Source organism: Rhinolophus sinicus, linkage group LG11, assembly GCF_036562045.2.
Source record: "Rhinolophus sinicus isolate RSC01 linkage group LG11, ASM3656204v1, whole genome shotgun sequence".
In the NCBI taxonomy this organism is placed as follows: domain Eukaryota; kingdom Metazoa; phylum Chordata; class Mammalia; order Chiroptera; family Rhinolophidae; genus Rhinolophus; species Rhinolophus sinicus.
The window spans coordinates 14,793,068-14,812,843 of NC_133760.1; positions in this window are offsets into that span (position 1 = coordinate 14,793,068).

Here is a 19,776-nt window from a genome sequence, read left to right on the forward strand (position 1 = left end):
GGCAACGCCCCTATGAGTGTGCCCACGTGGATTACTGCTGGCCTCTTGCTTCCATCTGGTCCTTGCCTGCAGGCAGGTTGTCTAGGCTCCAAAAGCAGCCTTCAAATCTCGATCCTCAGCTCTGACTTTGCTACCCACTCTTCCCAGATACCATCAGTGGGGATGGACGCTCACATGAATGAGACATGTAGACACTTGGGATCTCAGAAGGGGAGACTACCAGGTTCCTAGAGTCATGGCCTCCGGCCTCCTTTCCTGATGGCCCACGTGCTGTTGTTGCCATAGTGCCCTGCCACCCTACTTCTCCGTCCCTTTACCACTTCCTTCCTCCAGTAGTGAGCAGTAGTCACGGCTTCTGCAGTTACCCCTCCGTCACAATTTCCGCAGCTCTTAACAAGATGTTTACGCCTCTGGTGTTTGATTCATTAGTGTTACCCACAAAGACGTTTGCCATTACCTTTCTGCCCTGGAAATTGAGGATTCCAACTCGTACCATGCCCCTTCTGGTGTAATGATACCTCTCAACCTACCTGGGCCTCAGTTTCCACATCCATAAATGAGAATAGTAACAGTACCCACCTCATAAGGTTGCTGTGAGAACTAAATGAGTTCATTCACGTGAAGTCCTTAGAACAGGGCTTTGCCCACAGTAAGGGTGATATGTTGGCTATCATCATCATTTTTATAATTGCCATCATCAAATTTGGTCTCTCTATTTGTCATCTTTGTAACTTTCAGTCACAGGCAGATCTCCATTTCGTCTTTTTGCTTTCCCCCTTCCCCCTCCCCCGTCCTGGAATGTGAGCATGGCATCTGTGAGCTACTGAGGACAACATTTTGGGTGGTACTGCAGCAGTAGAGAAGGGCTGGCTGGGCGTCACTGAGAAAGATCCAGACTTCTGCCTGGTTTGAGCCACCATTACTTTGTGTATCTGCCAAAACAGTGGACCCAATTTCCTAACCATACATAGGCTTTTATTTTTTTTCCAACATTTAATTATGAAAAATCTCAAAACTACAGGAAAGTTGAATGAACTTTACCATAATACCCACATGCCCATCATCTAGAGTCTACAATTGTTAATATTTTTCTCTATTTGCTTTATCATATATCTATCATTCCATCTCTCTATTTATTCATCAATCCATGTGACTTCTTTGATGGATTTTTAAATAAGCTAAAGTGAAGTATTTGAAAACGGACATCAGTATTCTTAACCTCTAAACATTTCAACATTCATGACACTAACCAGAGTTTCAGCGTTCATAGTTCTGTATTGAATAAAATTTGCATGCAATGAAATGCATACATCTTAACACGTTTGCTGACTTTTGACTAGTGCATATACTCTGTAATACAAACTCTATTAAGATAAAGAATATTTCCATCATCCCATAAAGTTCCTTTTACTTTTTCCCATGTTATCCCCATTTCCACTTCACCACAAAAAGCAATCATGGTTCTGATATTTTTATACATTTACTGTTATTAATAAATTATCAGGGGTGATGACATGTATGTTCTGGGAGTGACCTTAATTAAATTGTGTGGGTTGCTGGCTGGAGTTAGAAAAAAATTCACTCTTCCCTTCTACAGAATATGGGGGCCACAATCAACATTATAATGTTAGCAGTGATTGGGCCTGGAGAAGATGAGGAACTTTCAGTGTTGACAGCCGAGATCATGACAGGTGAGGGCAGTTGTCTGAGCACTGAACGGGCCATATTGTTTAAGTTCCTGTTCCATCACATGTGCATCATTCACCCTGGGTGTATCACATAGGATGCTATTGGCTGCAAGTAAGGGGAGAACAAATTCCAAACATCTTAAAAAATATAGGCCTTTATTATTTTATAAAACTAGTTTCACTAAAGTGCGCGGTTCTACAGAGGTCAATGAATCAGTTGAATGATGTCCTCATGGACTGAGAATCCTTGGCATGTTGACAGCATGTGTCATCCCTCAAGGTGGCAACATAGCTGCCACAGTTCCAGCCATCATATCTTATCAGCGCAAAGCATTACAACCTTACACTTCCTTTTGCTAAAATTTTACTCTGCCTATTACCCTCTCCCATATTTTAAGTGTTTAGCCTCTCTGATTTTGCTCTTGGTAGTAACTAATGGAATTCCTGCTCTTGGCTTTAAGGATTACAGGCCCTTCTAAGTGCTGGTGGAAGAAAATGCAGAAAGCTAAATAGAAAATGTATCTTTCTTTGCAGTTGCAGAAAATTAGACGTTCCTCAGTATCACAAAACTCCTCTTGCAAATATTCTTTGTAGGCCACAAGGACTTCAGAGATGATTGATACATCGCATGAAAGGAAACTTTAACCTTCCAAATCTGTAATTGTGATTTGTTGTCTTACTTGATCATTTATTACCCTGGGAATAATACTTAAATTGGCATACAGATTCTGAAAAGGATAAATATTGGTGAGATTTTTCTTTGTTAAACCAGAAGAATGTTATTTCCACCCCCCTTTCTCCCACATGGATAACGGGAATACAAAACATAGACACTTACGATTCTGCTTTAGACTAAGAGTTTGAGAGAGTCAAATTCCATGTCAATGAATATCTCCTCACACTGCCACACTTTCCGTGTGAGGCAGAAAAAGAAGTTTCTTTCCCCTGCATTACAGTAGTCCCCTCTTATCCGCGGGAGTTCATTCCAAAACACCCAGTGGATGTCTGAAACCGTGGATAGTACCGAACTCTATGTATACTATTTTTTTTCCTATACATACGTACCTATGATAAAGTTTAATTTGTAAATTAGGCATAGTAAGAGATTAATAATAACTAATAATAGCATAGAACAATTATAACAATGTACTGTAATAAAAGTTAGATGAATGTGGTCTTTCTCTCAAAGTACCTCGCTCGACTGGACTCAGACTTCTTGTAATGATGTGAGATGATACAATGCCTACGTAAGATGAAGTGCGGTGAACGACATAGGCGTTGTGACGTAGCTACAATTGACTTTCTGACTATACATAACAAGCACTTGACAGCTTCTCTTTGGCATAACCAAGTTGCCAGCATCACTCCTCTTGTGCTTTGGGGCTATTGGTAAGTGATATAAGGGTAACTTGAACACAAGCACTGTGGTACCACGGCAGTTAATCTGATAACCAAGATCGCTGCTAAGTGACTAACGGGTGGGTAGTGCATACAGCATGGAGACACGACAAAGGGATGAATCACAGCCCAAGCAGGACAGAGCAGGACGACATGAGATTTCACCCCATTACTCAGAATGGCATGCAATTTAAATCTTAAAAATTGTTCTTTTTTGGAATTTTCCATTTAATAGTTTTGGGCTGTGGGTAAATGAAACCATGGGAACCAAAACCACAGATAAGGAGAACTACTGTACTTTTAAAGAGCAAAAACATTTTACCTCAGAAGCCTTCCACTAACCGCTCCCCAGTGACTTCCCCTCACATCTTCTTGGCCAAGAGCGTGTCACAGCACTTTCTAGAACCAATCACTAACAAGGAGACTGGAGAACTATGACTGACTTAGACCACTTTTCCTGAACACATGTACAGAGCTAAAAACAAGCTAATAAAATCAAGGTTCTGCCTATAAAGAAGAGTGGAGGAAAATAGATCTGCTTATTAATAATGTAGATTGCCAGTCTTGCTGCTGTGGCGGGGCTGCTTCTGTAGTCACCCTGCTCCAGCTTGGCACTTTGATTCTGCTTTTCTGCCTCAGGTTAAAGGAACCCCACTCAGGCCTCTGGGGGTGCGGGGGGGTGGCAGGCGAGTGGCTTCTGAGTGAAGGAAGCACCTGCCCACATCCCTCAAGGGGAAAGTACCTAAGCTTGACTGCCTGCATATCTTTGAGGCTTTATTATCAATCAGGCCTTCTATGGAAGTGACTAAAACCCAAACTAACTTAAGCATAAAAGGATTTATTGGTTCTTATAATGGAAAAGTCCAGGGGGAGGTTGGATTTCAGGTATGGCTTAATCCAGATGCTCAGACAATACCCCCAGGAGTATGCCTCTCTTTCTCTCTTACATCTGCTTTCCTCAATAATTGATTTCATTTTCAGGCAGATCCTCTCCTCCCCTGGCAGTTCCAGCCCTACAGCCTACCAGATAAGCAACCAGGGCAGAAAAAAAAGTCACCTAACCAAGTGTGGTAGCTGGTCAACCTACACCATTACAAGGAGCAGTGGGAGAAACCAGGGGTTGATGGAGAAAAATGTGGGGCACAGGCAGGTGCTTCCAGCATCTGCTGGTCTTACCATGAGCAAGATAGAACCAACTTACCTGAGACCATAGAGGGCAGAATGAGGATGATTAGGTGGCAATGATAATGGGGTAACTTTCAGCCCCAAATGAAGGCCTTCTTGACCAGCCAGAGGCAGGCTCTTCCCATTCTACACTGCAAGAGGTTGATCTTGGCTAAGTTGTACTGGTGACATCATGGTGACCTTGCCCTCTCCCATGCCTGGGGAGTCTTCTCAGTCTGTTGTCAGGAAGCGGTTGGCATTGTTTTCCTGCCGGTGCTTCTTGCTTGTTGTGTAACCTTGAGGTGTCTGCCCAAGCTTTCTGTGCCCCACCTAAAACATAGAAACATAGGGGCAATTTGGATAGCCACCTCCTAGGGTTGTTGCACTGTAAAAAACAATACACATAGTTTTTAAAGGGTACCTAGCATATACTAAGTGCTCAATAAAGTTAGCTCTCATTGTTAATGGTATCTCCAGCCTCCTTACTTTCCCCTTAAGTCAAAAACACCTTAAATGTGAGGCAGATGTAAACAAGTTATTTTACTGAGGGGTCAATTTATTAGTTTTGACTCTGTGGCAAGTGTCAGGACCTCCTTTCAAATAGACTCAAACAGAAAAAAATAACAACAAAGGAAATGGAGCTTATTGGTATACTAAAAAATCCCAATGTATTTAGCTTCAGGCATAGCTGGATCCAGGTATTCAGGGGATATTATTAGAAGTGTGTCTCTGTCCCTTTTACTGTCTCAATGAACTACTATGTTGGCCTCATTCTCAGGCTGACTTCCCCCTGCTGGGAGGAAACAACACCTCCCAGAAACTCCAGGTTCACATTCTAACAGCTGAATAACACAGATAAAATACCAGCGAAGGCCCCAGAATCATCTCATTGGCTGAGGTTAATCATGTACCCATCATAGAATCAGTGACCGTAGCCAGGGGTACAATTTGCCATGTGCATATGCCTATTCCTGAAGCTAGGAAAGGGGCTCATACCCGAAACCATAGGAGCTGAACATGGAGACATCATTTCCCCAAAAGAAAATATGGATGCTGTTACCCAAAGAGGAGAGATTGGTTGCTGTGCACAGGGCAGCAAAAGATGTCCCCTATAGTCACATAAATCTCTGCCTGGAAGGCTTGAGGGTGTGACTTTATCCACTTTTCTTGCCTCCTGGAACCACATAAGGCAAGTGAGCCACCCAGGCTTGGCTCTTGAAAAGGAAGGTGTCTGCAGTGACAGGTCCTCTTTTCTGCTCCCTCTTTTTCTCGTCTTAATCTTCCACCTACAGGCCTCTCTTTCCAGCTTTTGAGTCTAGTATTCTTCCTCTCTTCCCTGTGAAATTCCATCCTCCCATCGTTTTTGGGGGGATTGAGGCTTCAGTTAGATGCTAATAAAAGCTCTTCTGTGGCCAGATGTCCTACTCCTCCGAAGTCATGCTCATGTTCCAGAGTCTGGCTCTGAAGTGACAAGAATTTGGTGGGTGTATCAGTCAGGTTTCAACCAGAGAAGCAGAACCACTAGGACATCTCTACAGAGAGATAAATAGCTATGAAGGGATTTGCTACGGAATTGGATCTTACGCAATCTGGGGATCTGGTTAAACAGACTCTGTCAGCGTGTTGTCATTGAGTCTAACGATGGAACTTGAAGTCTATGGGGCAGGCGGGCAGGAAGGGAAGATGGATGTAAGCTCAAGGGGAGCAAAAATAACCTGGAACACACAGCACAAGTTTGAGTCAATGAAGAGGGACTGTTCCCCATGTCAGTTCTTCTTGCTTCTGATGACCCTGGTGATGTGGAGCCTGGCCCCTCATCATGGGATAAACACACCCCTGGCCCAGGAGTTGGAGAAGCCCAAGGAGGATCGGGGTGGGGGGGAGCAGTTGCAGGACCAATAAACTGAGACAACGGATAAGAGACCACATGTATAAGCTTCCAAATGGCTGCTACTTCCCCCATCCCCAAATCTCCTATAAGAATCTCTCCTGTGGCTCCACCTAATTGGAAACATACCCAAAAAAGTATTCTGAGAAATGTAATTCAATCTAAATAAGTCAATACATTACAAAACCACCACAGTTCTCCGTTGGTCAACTTGCACATACACATCTCCTTAAACTTGACTTAATCTCCAAATAAAAAGAATGACAGTCATACTTTACTTTTACCTAAAGTATATGCCCATGCCAGGTGAAACTCAAAACTTGCAACCCTTTCCTAAGAAGAGGATACAATATCTTTTTTTTTTTTCCTTTTTGGTCTTTGGATGATGTTCATTCTTCTCTTAGCTGACTCTACACCTTTGAGATCTTGTAGCTTAAATACTGAGAAATAAAGTTAACTACTGCTAGCATATCTTATGTTAGCTAATAAGCAAAAAGAGTGGAAGAAAATAAAAATATGTGATATATATATATATATATATATATATATATACACATATTCAGATAAAAATAAGGAAGAAATACTTATAACTATTACAGTTCTTATTTCTGCACCTGGTCACGTGGTCATGGCTGGTATTATATTATATTATATTATATTATATTATATTATATTTATAACTGCCTTTCCTATGACCTGCTTGCTATGGCATGAATGTTTGCCCCTTCCTCCCAATTCATGTGTTGAAATCCTTATCCCCCATGTAATGGTATTAGGAGGTTGAGACTTTGAGAGGTCCTTAGGTCATTATAGTGGAAGCTTTATGAACGGAATCAGTGGTCTTATAAAAGAGACCCCAGAAAGCTCCCTAGTCCCTTCTGCCATGTGAGGATATAAGAAGTCTGCAACCCAGAAGAGGGCTCTCACCTAACCATACTGGTACCCTGATTTCAAACTTCCAGCCTTTAGAACTGTGAGAAATACATTTCTGCTGTTTATGAGCAAACCAGCCTGTGGTGTTTTGTTATAGCAGCCAAATGGACTAAGATAAAATTCCATATTCACTTTGCCCTCAGCAACCACCTCGTCTGGTCATGGATCTTTGCCTGGTAGGGTGACCCAAACCTTCACTTCTGAAGGGTCTGGGCTGTTAGCAGCTCTGCTTTTAATCACAGACATGAGAGTGCTGAGACACCCGAGATGATCTTCTGCCTTCTAGATATACCCTTCACCATTATTGTGCAATAGCAACCCAATTTCCCCTTGATAGAATAAATCACCCCAGCCAGTACAATGACCCCCTTTTTACTGTTGATTCAGTGGCATTAGGAGCCAAAAGTAGGCAGGTAGCAGTCTCAACTTCCAGTTCGGTGGAATCATTGCTGTGTTTCTTGGTGGAAGCATTATTCCCTTTGGAACTAAGAGCTCTGGACAAGCAGAAACTAAAGTTGGAGGACAGGCTGCAAAAATATTGATGGTGGATCACTAGGAGTAATAGTGAGAGAAGCAACTCCCATTTTTGCACCATAATTCTTGGACCCGTGAATGCTGCCTAAAGAAGAGATAATATAACATATTAACCACTGACTTAGAGCATTTACCACATCCTGGAGGGCACTGCCCTAGCCCCAAAGTGTTGCCACATACCCGGCACTGTAACCAGAAGTTCAAAAGTCCATTCCAAGTTCCAGTTCTGCGTCAAAAGGAGTAAACATATGCCACCCTCTTTCTATCACTGAATGCAGCTATAAAATCTGGACAGACTACATGACCCAGCTATTTGAAGATCCTGAAAAGTAAATTGCAATAGGTAGACTGGGGACGGACACAAGGATTTGATGTACCATTGTGTGAAATAAATTTCTGTTTTTTATAAGCTACCCAGTCTGTGGTATTTGTTATAGCAACCGAATGGACTGAATGGACTAAGAATGGACTAAGATATCATTCCATATTCACTTTGCCCTCAGCAACCACCTCATTTAGTCATGAATATTTGGTGAGATTTGAACCAACGGTGAGCTAGCTTACCATTTTATTTTTCTCCTGTATCCTCTGACATGAACTCAACACAGTCCAAAACCCAGAAGTGAGTACTGCGGTGCAGAAAGAGAGAAATCTAGGAGAAGCCCAGCTCAAGAAGCATGAAAGGGAATTCTTAAATCTCAGAAAGAGTAGGAAATTTTTCTTTTTCTCTTTTTTCTCTTTCAGGTGAGCCCATAGCAGCAGCCATGACAACAACAGTGCCTGGCAGTAGAAGTAGGCAGAAACCAAAACTGTAAGTGAGAGGGACCTTTCTCTTCATTCACTGGAGCCATGACTCCAAGAGGAGTGGCCAAACCTTATTGCTTGTTTTTTTCTTTCTCTCTGTTGTCCTATCTCTTGGCTCTAGACCTGATACAATCATGGAAGTGACCAGTTTAAACAGCTGGAGTATCAAAAACGGAACTCAGAGGATCAGAAAGTACTGAAAAGAAATCAGAGAGGAAAGGGCTTGGGAAAGATACCCATAAAGTTAAGACCTCCTGGTCTCCTATGGCCTTAATTAGCATAGCAAAGACTTTGAGTCTGCCCAGGCCCCAGACTGACCACCAGGTGACACACAAATGAGACAGATCAGAATAGCATTGCAAATCCTTCAAAAAATGAACTGACACTGAAACCACAGACTACAGAAGGCAGGTAGGAACTTGCAATATAAATTTATCCAGGTCAATTGGCCACTAAAACAAAAATATCAACATTCTTTATAGGATTTAAATAAGACCCAAAGTGTCATAATATAACATTCATACTGTGCAGGATACAACCCAAATTTGGCATATGAAGAATTCCCCAAACCTTAATTCTCACGAAAAACAAAAAACAGAAAACAAAAAAAGCCTACAATCAATAGATTTCATTGCAATGGCACAAATGTTGAAACTATATGAAAAGTACTTTAAATCAGCTATTATAAAAGTGCTCAAAAAAGCAATTATAAACAGTCTTGAAACAAATATTAAAAAAGAAAGTATCAGCAAAGAAATCGACTATATCAAGAAAAAAAATGAAAATTTTACAACTGAAAAACAAAATAATCAAAATGAAAAATTCACTGTATGGGCTCAAAATAGAGCTGATGAAAAGGAGTCAGTAAACTTAAAGGCAGATCATCAGAAATTATCCAATCTGTACCATAAAGCAAAAGAAGGTTTTTAAAAATGAACAGAGCCTGAGGAATCTATGGGAAGACAGCAACATTTGTGTCTAAAAAGGATAGGTGAAAATGCAGTGCTGAAAAAAATGGGGGAAAAGTAGGAAAAAATAATGGCTTCAGAAGTTTGCCAAAACATCAGAAGTTTTGGCAAAAAACATGACCCTACAGAGTCAAGAAGTTGAGTGAATCCAAGAATAGGTTAAACCCAAAGAAATCCATACGCAGACAAATCATAATCAAACTGCTAAAACCAAAATACAAAGAAAAAATCTTGAAAGGAGCCAAAGGAAAACAATGCATTACCTACATGTGAACAACAACACAAATCATGGCAGATTTTTTATCAGAAACTATGGAGCCTAGAAGGAAGTGGCCCAATGTTTTTAAAGTGCTGAAAGAAAAGAACTGTCAACCCAGAATTTTATACTAAGTGAAAATATCTTTCATAAATGAAGGTGAAATATAAACATTCTCAGATTAAGTGAAACTAAGAAAACTCATAGCCAGCAGAACTGCTCTACAACAATTGCTAAAGAAAGTGCTTCAGACAGAAGGAAAATGATGCCAGAAGAAAGCTTGGAACATAAAAATAAAGGAGGAAAACAGAAATGATAACTATCTGAGTAAATAGAATAGACTATTCTCCTCTTGAGTTCTCTAAAAATATGTTTGACAGTTGAAAGAAAAAAGTAACATTGTTGATGGGATTTTCAATGAGTATACAGTGTTTCCCCGAAAATAAGACCAAGTCTTATATTAATTTTTGCTCCAAAAGACACATTAGGGCTTGTGTTCAGGGAGTCATCCTGAGAAATTATGCTAGGGCTTTTTTTCCAGTTAGGTCTTATTTTTGGGGAAACATGGTAGATGACAGCTATAACATAAAGGGAGGGGAAGGTAAACGGACAGATTATTGGTAACTTTTCAAGTAGTAAAATGTTGTTTCTAAACACACTGTAAAAAGTTCAGAATGCGTTTTTAAACCATAGAGTTACCACTAAAAATGATGTAGAGCCAGTCAAAATTGTAATGGATAACTTAAATTGCAACACTATTCCTAGTTTATTAAGTGTTTTGTTTTTTTTAAATCATGAACGAGTGTTGAATTTTACTGTGCTTTTTCTGCATCAATTGAGATAATCATAGTGGCTTTCCCCCCCTTCATTCTGTTTATGTGATGTATTACATTGATTGATTTTTGTATGTTGAACCGTCCTTGCATTCCAGGAATAAATCTACTTGGTCAGTGTATAATCCTTTCAATATACCACTGAATTAAGTTTGTTAGTATTTTGTTGAGAATTTTACACCAATGTTCATAAAGGATATTGGTCTCTAGTTTTCTTTTTTCTTTTAAGATTTTTATTAAAATATAGCTAACATACAATATTATATTAGTTTCAGGTATACATCATAGTTATTCAACATTTACATACCTAAAGAAGGATCACCATAAGTTCAGGAACCATATGACACTGTACCACCCTATCACAATATTATTTATTGTGTTCCCTATGCTGTCGATTACATCCCCATGATTTATTTTTTTTTATACCTGGAAATTTGAACCTCTTATGATGCTTCACCCTTATCCCCCCCTTTTTAATTTTTCAATTACAGTTGACATTCAACATTATTTTATATTAATTTTCAGGTGTACAGTAGTTAGACATTTATATAATTTAAGAAGTGATCCCCCTGACTAATCTAGTACCCACCTGGTACTATACTTAGATATTACCATATTATTGACTATATTCCCTATGCTTTACTTTATCTCCCCATGGCTATTTTGTAACTACCATTTTGTACTTCTCAATCCCTTCACCTTTTCCACCAACCCCCCTATCTATCAACCTAATAAATCTAGTACTCATCTGACACCATACATAATTATTACAATATTATTGAGTATATTCCTTATGCTATACCCTATATCTCCATGACTACTTTGTAACAACCCATTTGTACTTCTTAATTCCTTCCCCTTGTTCACTCACCCCTCAACCATCCTCTCATCCAGCAACCATCAAAATGTTCTCTGTATCTATGAGTTTGTTTGCTGATTTTGTTCTTTAGATTCCACACATAAGTGAAATCACATTGCATCTGACTTTTTCTGTCTGACATAGTCTATTCAGCACAATTCACTCCAAGCCCATCCATGGTACCACCTCCTCTTTATCCATTCATCCATTGACAGACACCCAGTTTTCCTCCACATCTTGGCCATTGTAAACAATGTTGCAATGAACATATGGATGCACATATCCCCTTGAAGTAGCACTTGGGTTTCTGTAGATAATACCCAGAAGTGAAATTACTTGGTTCTTTCTTTGTCTCTTGTTATAGCCTTTGTTTTAAAGTCTATTTTGTCAGTATAAGTATTGCTACCCCAGATTTTTTGAGTTTTTCTTGCATTTTCATGAAATATCTTTTTCTATCCTTTTACTTTCCATCTGTGTGTGTCTTTCAATCTGAATTTAGTCTTTTGTAGGCAGCCCTCCTATGTCTTTTGATTGGAACATTTAATCTATTTACAGTGAAAGTAATTGTTGATAGGTATGTAGTTATGCCATTTTATTATATGTATATATATATATATATATATATATATATATATATATATATATATAATTGTTCTATATATACATATATATGTATATGTGTGTGTGTGTGTGTGTGTGTGTGTGTGTGTGTGTACACCTTAAAGAAATCCCTCTAAGATTCCCTTTGTGGTAATGAACTTTAGCTTTTTCTTGTCTGGAAAGCTCCTTATCTGTCTTTCAATTCTAAATAATAGTTTTGCTGGGTAAAGTAATCTTGGTTGTAGATCCTTACTTTTCATCACTTTGAATATTTCTTTGCAATCTCTTCTGGCCTGTGAAATTTCTGTTGAGAAATCAGCTGACAATCTTATGGGAGTGCCCTTGTAGGTAACTAACTGCTTTTCTCTTGCTGCTTTTAAGATTCTCTCTTTGTCTTTAACCATTGGCATTTTACTTATGATGTGTCTTGATGTGGGCCCTTTATTCCGCCTGTGGTGATAACACTTAAGACCTACTCTCAGCAAATTTCAGTATTACTGTAATAAATACAATATTATTAACTATAGTCATCGTGCTGTATGTTAGATCTCCAGAACTTATTCATTTGTATAACTGAAATTGTGCCCTTTGACCAACATCTGTCTGTTTTGCCACCCCACCCCCAAACCCTGGCAACCACCACCTACTCTCTGCTTTTATGAGTTTGGCTTTCTTAGGTTCCACTTACAAGTTATATCATGCAGTATTTGTCTCTCTGTGTCTGGCTTACCTTATTTATCATAGTGTCCTCTAGGCCCTAAGCCCTTAGAAAACTTCCTCTATAGCAGGGGGTCAGTACATTGCCACCCAGGGGCCAAATGTAATCCACAGGTTGTTTTTGTATGGCCCACAGGCTAAAAATAGTTTTTATGTTTTTAACGGAAATAAAATCAAAAGAAGAAGAATATTTTATGACATGTGAAAATGATATGAGATTCAAATTTCAGCATTCATAAACTTTTATTGGAACACAACCATGCTTATTCATTTATAAACTGTCTTTGGCTGCTTTTCTGCTACAATGGGAGAGTTGAATAGTTGTAACTGACACTGGTCTGTAAAACCTAAAACATTTACTATCTGGCGTTTTATAGAAAAAGTTTGCTGACTCATTCTCTACAATATACCAAGGAACTTCTGACATTTCAACCTAGTATAGGCCACCTTTAGTTACATCAGTCAACCAAGCAAACTATCAGAGCCATTCTTAGCCCCTCATGCTCAAACGCTGAGTCCAGAAACTCTGCTTAGTGGGCCAATATCAATAAACTTGTCCTGATCCAACTTTATATTCTTCTACCTTGATTCCAAAACCTTAAGATCCATTTCCACACATATTTTTCAGATTTATGTTGATAAAAATTGGCAAACAGAAATTGGCAATTATTTCGGTGTTACATTGCACCTCCTCGTGGATATTTTGTATCTCACCTTTTGGATTCTATTGAGACTTGAGTCTAGTTACAGGTCTTAGAAGCAAGAAGAGGTGATAGGAGTAGGTCCTAAGGAAGATAAAACGGGGCCTTGTCTGGTAACTACCTTAGAGAAGACAACTACAGTTTCTTCAGGCAAGAGGAGACTGGTCTCCTCAGACAGGGGGACAGGCTGCTTCTAAGGGGAAAGATGACTCAACAGCATTTAGGGATTTTAGGACCCCAGCCTTATTAGAATCTGCTCATATGTTCCCATCCCAATTTTCAGGACCCTATTTCTTCTGAATTAGTGCCTTAACTTTAATAAAAGAGACCCTGTGAATTTGTAAGTTCCACTTGTATTGTAATCCAGCCAACCACAGTATTTGACTTTGAGTTTGGTTTGCAGAACTCTCAGCCTCGTGGCTATGGGAAATAGCTTCTTTCAGTGCAGTCATGGCAGCTTTCAAGTCCCTTACACAGATCTTGAGCTTGGAATTTAAAACTCTGAGCTCATCAATTTCCCCAAGTATTTCACCACAGTTAGAATGAACCAACCAACCCCATTACACTCTTTATTTCACTAACATATTCTGTGGAAGCCAATACTTGGTCACCCAGAGCCTTTCCTTTTATAGGAACCTGATACCGGAAGCTACTGGTAATTATCTGAGTAACTGTTTTGCCACTTCATGCCATGGACTATCAGTACTTCCTTTACCCCTGGAAACAGGGTCAACGACTTTAAATATAATTAGATCAGAGAACTAATTCCAGAAAACCCAGAACTCATCCTTAAGATTCTATTCTTCTGGAACCACTCTCTGAGACCAAATTCTGTGTCTGCAAAACAGAACCACTAACACACAAGCAAGCACATGCACACACACACATACACACACACACAATTTGTTACAGGAATTTGATCTTTCACAGTTGTGGAAGCCAGTTAAGCTGTCTCTGTAAGGCTGTTCTTTCTGTTTGATGACAAAACTTGAAATCCACAGGGCAGACAGGAAAGGAAGATGGATGTAAGGTTGGGGAGAGCAAGAACAATCTGGAACCCACAAGCACAAGCTGGAGTCCGTGAGGATGGACTGAACCCCATGTTATTCTTGGTGCCTCTGACCTTGGTGGTGTAGGTGTCCTGCCAAAGCCAGGGCCCCTCATCACAGGGCTAAGCACACACCTGGCCCAGGAGATGGAGAAGCTGAAGGAGGATCCAGGGGGAGGTGGAGCAGTTGCAGGCCCAGTTGCTGCCTTACGTACAAGCCACAAAATGGTTGCTGCTTTAACCTCTACCCAGAAAATCTTCCACAAGAACATCTCTTGTGGCTCTCCCTAACCATAAGCATACAGGAAGGGGAATTCTGGGAAATGTAGTTTAACCTAGACAAGTGGCCACTACAAAGCCAACTCAGAGGGTGTTTCAAATCCTATTTAGTCTCCCACCAGCAGGAGCTGGAGCTCATTTACTCACCAACCTTATTAGAAGAAAACACACCTCACTGAAGCAAGCATTGGAGGTCCCTCCCAACACCCCAAGAAAAGCACAATCTGGCTTCATATGAAGAAATCAGATCCCTTTCAGTTAATGTGATTTGGCCTTAATTCTTCCAGAATAATAACCTTGTCAGTATTGTACTCAGGAGGCTGGCTGCAGTACAGGAGCCACTCCATTAGCTCTTGGCAAGAAATCTCTCCCTGATGTAACAGTGAAGGAGGAGGCTTCAGTTCAGACACTACGCAACAGAAAAAGGTGTCTTATGCCAAAATGGGTTTGGGCAGCAGATGACAGCCTTTGGAGAGCAGTGGGGGCACGATTGGATAGATTTCTAGATGTCTTTTCCAAGTCTGAGATTCAATGTTCTGTCCCTAGAGGTCTCAGCAGACTCCAATCTTAAGAATTACCTATTCCTTTCATGTTTGAGTAAAAATGGTGTGACCCCCATACTTGACTGGGGAGAAGCTCAGCATCCTCCTCACCGAATCAACAAATTCCTCAGGGCTATTGTTTTCCCTGATGGTATTCGGGAGGTCCTGGACTCGGCTAAAAGACTACATTTCCCAGTTTCTTTCTGCAGATAGAGGTGGCCAATCAGAAGCAAGTAGAAGTCTTTGGGAGGCGATCCTGGAAACGCTCTTTAAAAGAAGCTGAGTCACTTAGTGGTGACTCCCCCAAACTTTTTCTTTTTCTCTTTCTTTTTTTCCTAGAATATGGCATGATGGCTGAGGCTCCTGCAGCCACTTCCTGATCTTGAGAGTTGGAGCCACATGCTAAGGATGTCAGAGCAGGAAGTCAACAAGCATCTGTTCCCTTATGACATCAGGAAACCCCTTCCCCAGCCTTGGACTAGACACTTCAGAGTTCTGGTATGTGAGCGAGAGATAAGTCACCTTGTTTGAGCCATGGATGTTTCAGTCTCTTGCAGTTGGATACAGTTTCTGCTTCCATAATTCTTGCTATGTGAGATAATAAATTCCCTTTGTGGCAAGCTGTACTACTGTTCACCAATATCCAGTTCCCTCCCTATAAGAAGACTGTAGTTTCCTGCCCTCCTGAGCTCAAATAGGACCTGTGATTTGCTTTAGCCAATGAAATGTGAGCAGAAATGATGTTCTCTCCCTGACAGAGGCTACAAGGGCCAGTATGTGTCTCACCTGATTCTCTTTTCTTTTTGTCAGTGGTAACCAGAAATGTTTCTGATAATGGCTTCTCCATTACCTTAGGTCCCATCATAGCTTCCAGCTGACCCATGATGGACATACAGTGTGAGTGAGAAAAAAACTTTGTTGTTGTAAGCCACTGAGATTTTGAGATTGTTTATTGCTGTCAATTTTAAGCAAAAATGGACTGGTTTGACACAGGGAATGAGGGGCTGACAAGCTCTTTGGAAAGGTTAGTAGAAGGGCTCTAGGCTAAGATTTTGCAAATGACTCCCAGAACATGACTGCAAGAATAAAAACTCCTCCTGTGTGTCTGCTTTATTCTCACATGACTACCACACTCACAACACTTCTGATAACAAATATGTGGGTTTTTTCCCCCTATACTAAGCAATTCTCTGTGACACCAGCTGGGTATCCTACAATTCAATTCAATCTGACACTGACTGGAATTAGTGCAGACCCCACAGGTTAAGGGTTCATTTCCACAAGACCGCCCCCCCACCTTCAGATGCTAATTGCTAGTAGGTCCCCAGGTTACCCATAACTTCTATCCAACTTGGCTACAAACTGGAGGTTCCCATGACTTCCTCCAACCTTGGATTTGACTATTTGCTAGAACAGTTCACAGAACTCAAGGAAACACTTACGTTTACCAGTTTATTATACAATAAAAAATATGATAAAAGGTACAAATGAGCAGCAAGACGAAGAAGTACAATAGGGTGAGGTCTGGAGGGGTCCTAAGCACAGGAGCTTCTGTCCCGTGGAGTTGGGGTGTGTCACCCTCCCAGTACATGGATGTGTTCACCAACCCAAAAGCTCTCCGAAATCCGTACTATTGGGATTATATGGTGGCTTCATCAGGAAGGTATGATTGATCATTAACTCAATTTCCAGCCCCTGTCTCCTTATCAGAGGATAGGGAGCGGGGATGCAAGTTTTAAGCTCCTAATCATGGCTGGTCTTTCTGGTGACCAGCCCCATCCGGGAGCCCACTAAGAATTACTTCATTAGAACAAAAGACACTCCTATCATATTGGAAATTCCAAGGGATTTAAGAACTCTGCATCAGGACCTGGGGCCAAAGACCAAATATTAGAATAAAAGATGTTCCCAGCGTGCTTATCACTTAGGAAATTACAAGGGTTTTAGGAGCTGTGTGCCAGCAACTGGGAACAAAAACCAATATACATATATTTTCTATTATTTCACAATGACCAAACTGACCCAGCTGGGGAGTGGCTCCCTCCACCCCGGGAGGTCCCCTTGTATATGGCACCCTCAGAATCCTGTTGCTCTGTCTCTGATCCTAGACATGGAAGACATCACCCACCACCCAGGACATAACTGCCTTTTTGTTTTCAATTTTCTTGTGTTTTGTACTGCGGCATGACTAGCATGTAGTGAAGTACGCAGATCCTGAATGTATATTTCAGTCAGTTCTGACCAATACATGCATTCCTGTAATCTGCTCCACTGTTGGGATTTCAAGAATGTTCCTTCCTGCCCCTTCTGTCAACCCCCTGCCCTCACAGTAGAGGCAACATGGTAATAGTAGCAGAGGAAACTATTATTCTGCCTTTTATCACTGTTAATTAGTTTTGCTTATTCCAGAACTTCATAGAAGTGGAATTATGCATATATGCTTTTTGTATGTGGCTCTTTTCACTCAGGATAGTGCTTCTGGGGTTCACCCATGTGTTGTATTACACCAGTAGTTCTTCCTTTTTATTTCTGAGCAGTATTCCATCGCACGCATACGCCATAATTTGTATCCACTCACCTATGCTGATGGAATTTTAGGTTGTTTCCAGTTTTTTCCTATTATAAATGTTGTTGCTACAGGCATTCAAGTACTAATCTTTGTGTGGCCATCTGGTTTCCTTTTCTTGGAGGGATATCTAAGAATTGAATTGCTGAGTCATATGTAAAATGTACATTTACCTTTTAAAGAAACTGATAGTTTTCTAAAATGATTGTACCAATTTACACTCCAATTTATAGCAATGTATGAAAATTCCGCTTGCTCCACATCCTCTTGAACACTTGGTATTGTTAGGTTTTTAATTGTAGCCATTCTGAACTTCTCATTCTGGTTTTCATTTACTTTTTACTGATGGCTAATGATATTGAGCATCTTTTCATGTGTTTATTGGCCATTTAGATATCCTTTTTGTATGCGTGTGCGTAACTGTATCTTAATGCCCACAGGTTAGTGACTGGACACTGGAATGGTGTGGCCAAAAACACTCATCACCTTCACAACAATTTCGGCCAGCAGAAAATAGCCAACTAGGTAGAAAGAATGGTCTCTTTTGGCCTTCCAAGTCTCATACAGGGCCTCTACTGAGCAGAGCTGAATCCACATCCAGAAGCCCATCTCAGGGGCATCTGGGAAACATAGTATTAGCTTTTTCACCTCTACCCCATGGGAAGATGGAATGAGGGGTGAATGGATGCAGTGTGCCCATCCCCCAATCATCCACAGAGGGCCAGCCCTGCCCTTAGTCTGCCTCGGAGGCTGTCAGGTATTCTCCTGAGCTAGTGAAGCCTCAAGTCCAGGCTGTGCTCCAGTGGTGGCACAGGAGATGGTTTTAGGCCCCAAATAATATTAACTGACATTGAACCCCATTACATGAGAGTAAATCACTTTTTAAATGTCTTTTAAGCCATCAAACGATATGAGGGAGGGAGGCTCTGTGTAGTAAAGAATTAACCTTATCCAAAGAGAGGTCTGGCTTTTGCCCTCAGCCCCTGGAATGTCCTGCCTGAAAAGGGTGCCTTTGTTTACCTGGGAGCCTTGGCCACCCTAGATAGTTTCTAACAAAGGGATTGATGGTGGGGTCTTTGGGCCACAGGCTCAACCTCCAGGGGGGCTGGAAACTAAGGTGACCACATGGGTGGTCAGTCATTTCTTTGTGAAATGCTCTGGTTGCCAAGGCTTGCAGGAGCTTCCCTCGTTGACGGTACTTCATGTGTGTTGTCACACACTGTTGCCAGAAGGTAGCACGGTCCATGACTCCACTGGGAGAGGAGAGCTGTAAGATTCGTGCTTGGAAATGTCCTGGGCTCTGCCCCACATGTCTCTTTCCTTGGCTAATTCTAATCTGGTTTCTTTCACCATAATAAACTGTGGCCATGAGTATAACAGCTGTCAGTAAGTCCTTCTAGTGAGTTATTGAACCTGATGGTTCTTGGGGACAAACTTGCAGATGGTGTCAGAAGTGAGGGTGGTCTTGTGCTTCCCAAACTCTGCAGTGTCCTTGGGCAGACACTTGATGGTCTCCTCTAATAGAGCAGACTCTCAGTCAGCAGCTCAGTGTCCAACTAGAATATAATATTTTCTCGTTTGTGTTCATTGGGTTTATTTTTATGCCTGTCTTCTATTTATATCAAGCACTACTGGTTTTCCATATTTAATTTTGCCTTTTAAAATAAATACATTTACGTTAAAAAGAGAGCTGACCATATATATGTATGTGTGCATATATGTGTTATGTATATATATGTATATATACATATATGTATAAATATATATGAATGATATTCCCTCCTGATTGGTTAGGCATCTGTTCTGATTGGTAAGTGGTGGGTGCCAATCAAAAAATATGTTTAGTACCCTCTCTACTTGTATATAATATGTATATCAAATACAATGTATATCACATATGTAATATACATATATCACTCATAATATATGTATAAACATAACATGGGATATAGATCACATATATACAATACATATTGCATACAGTATAAGTGTTTGTTT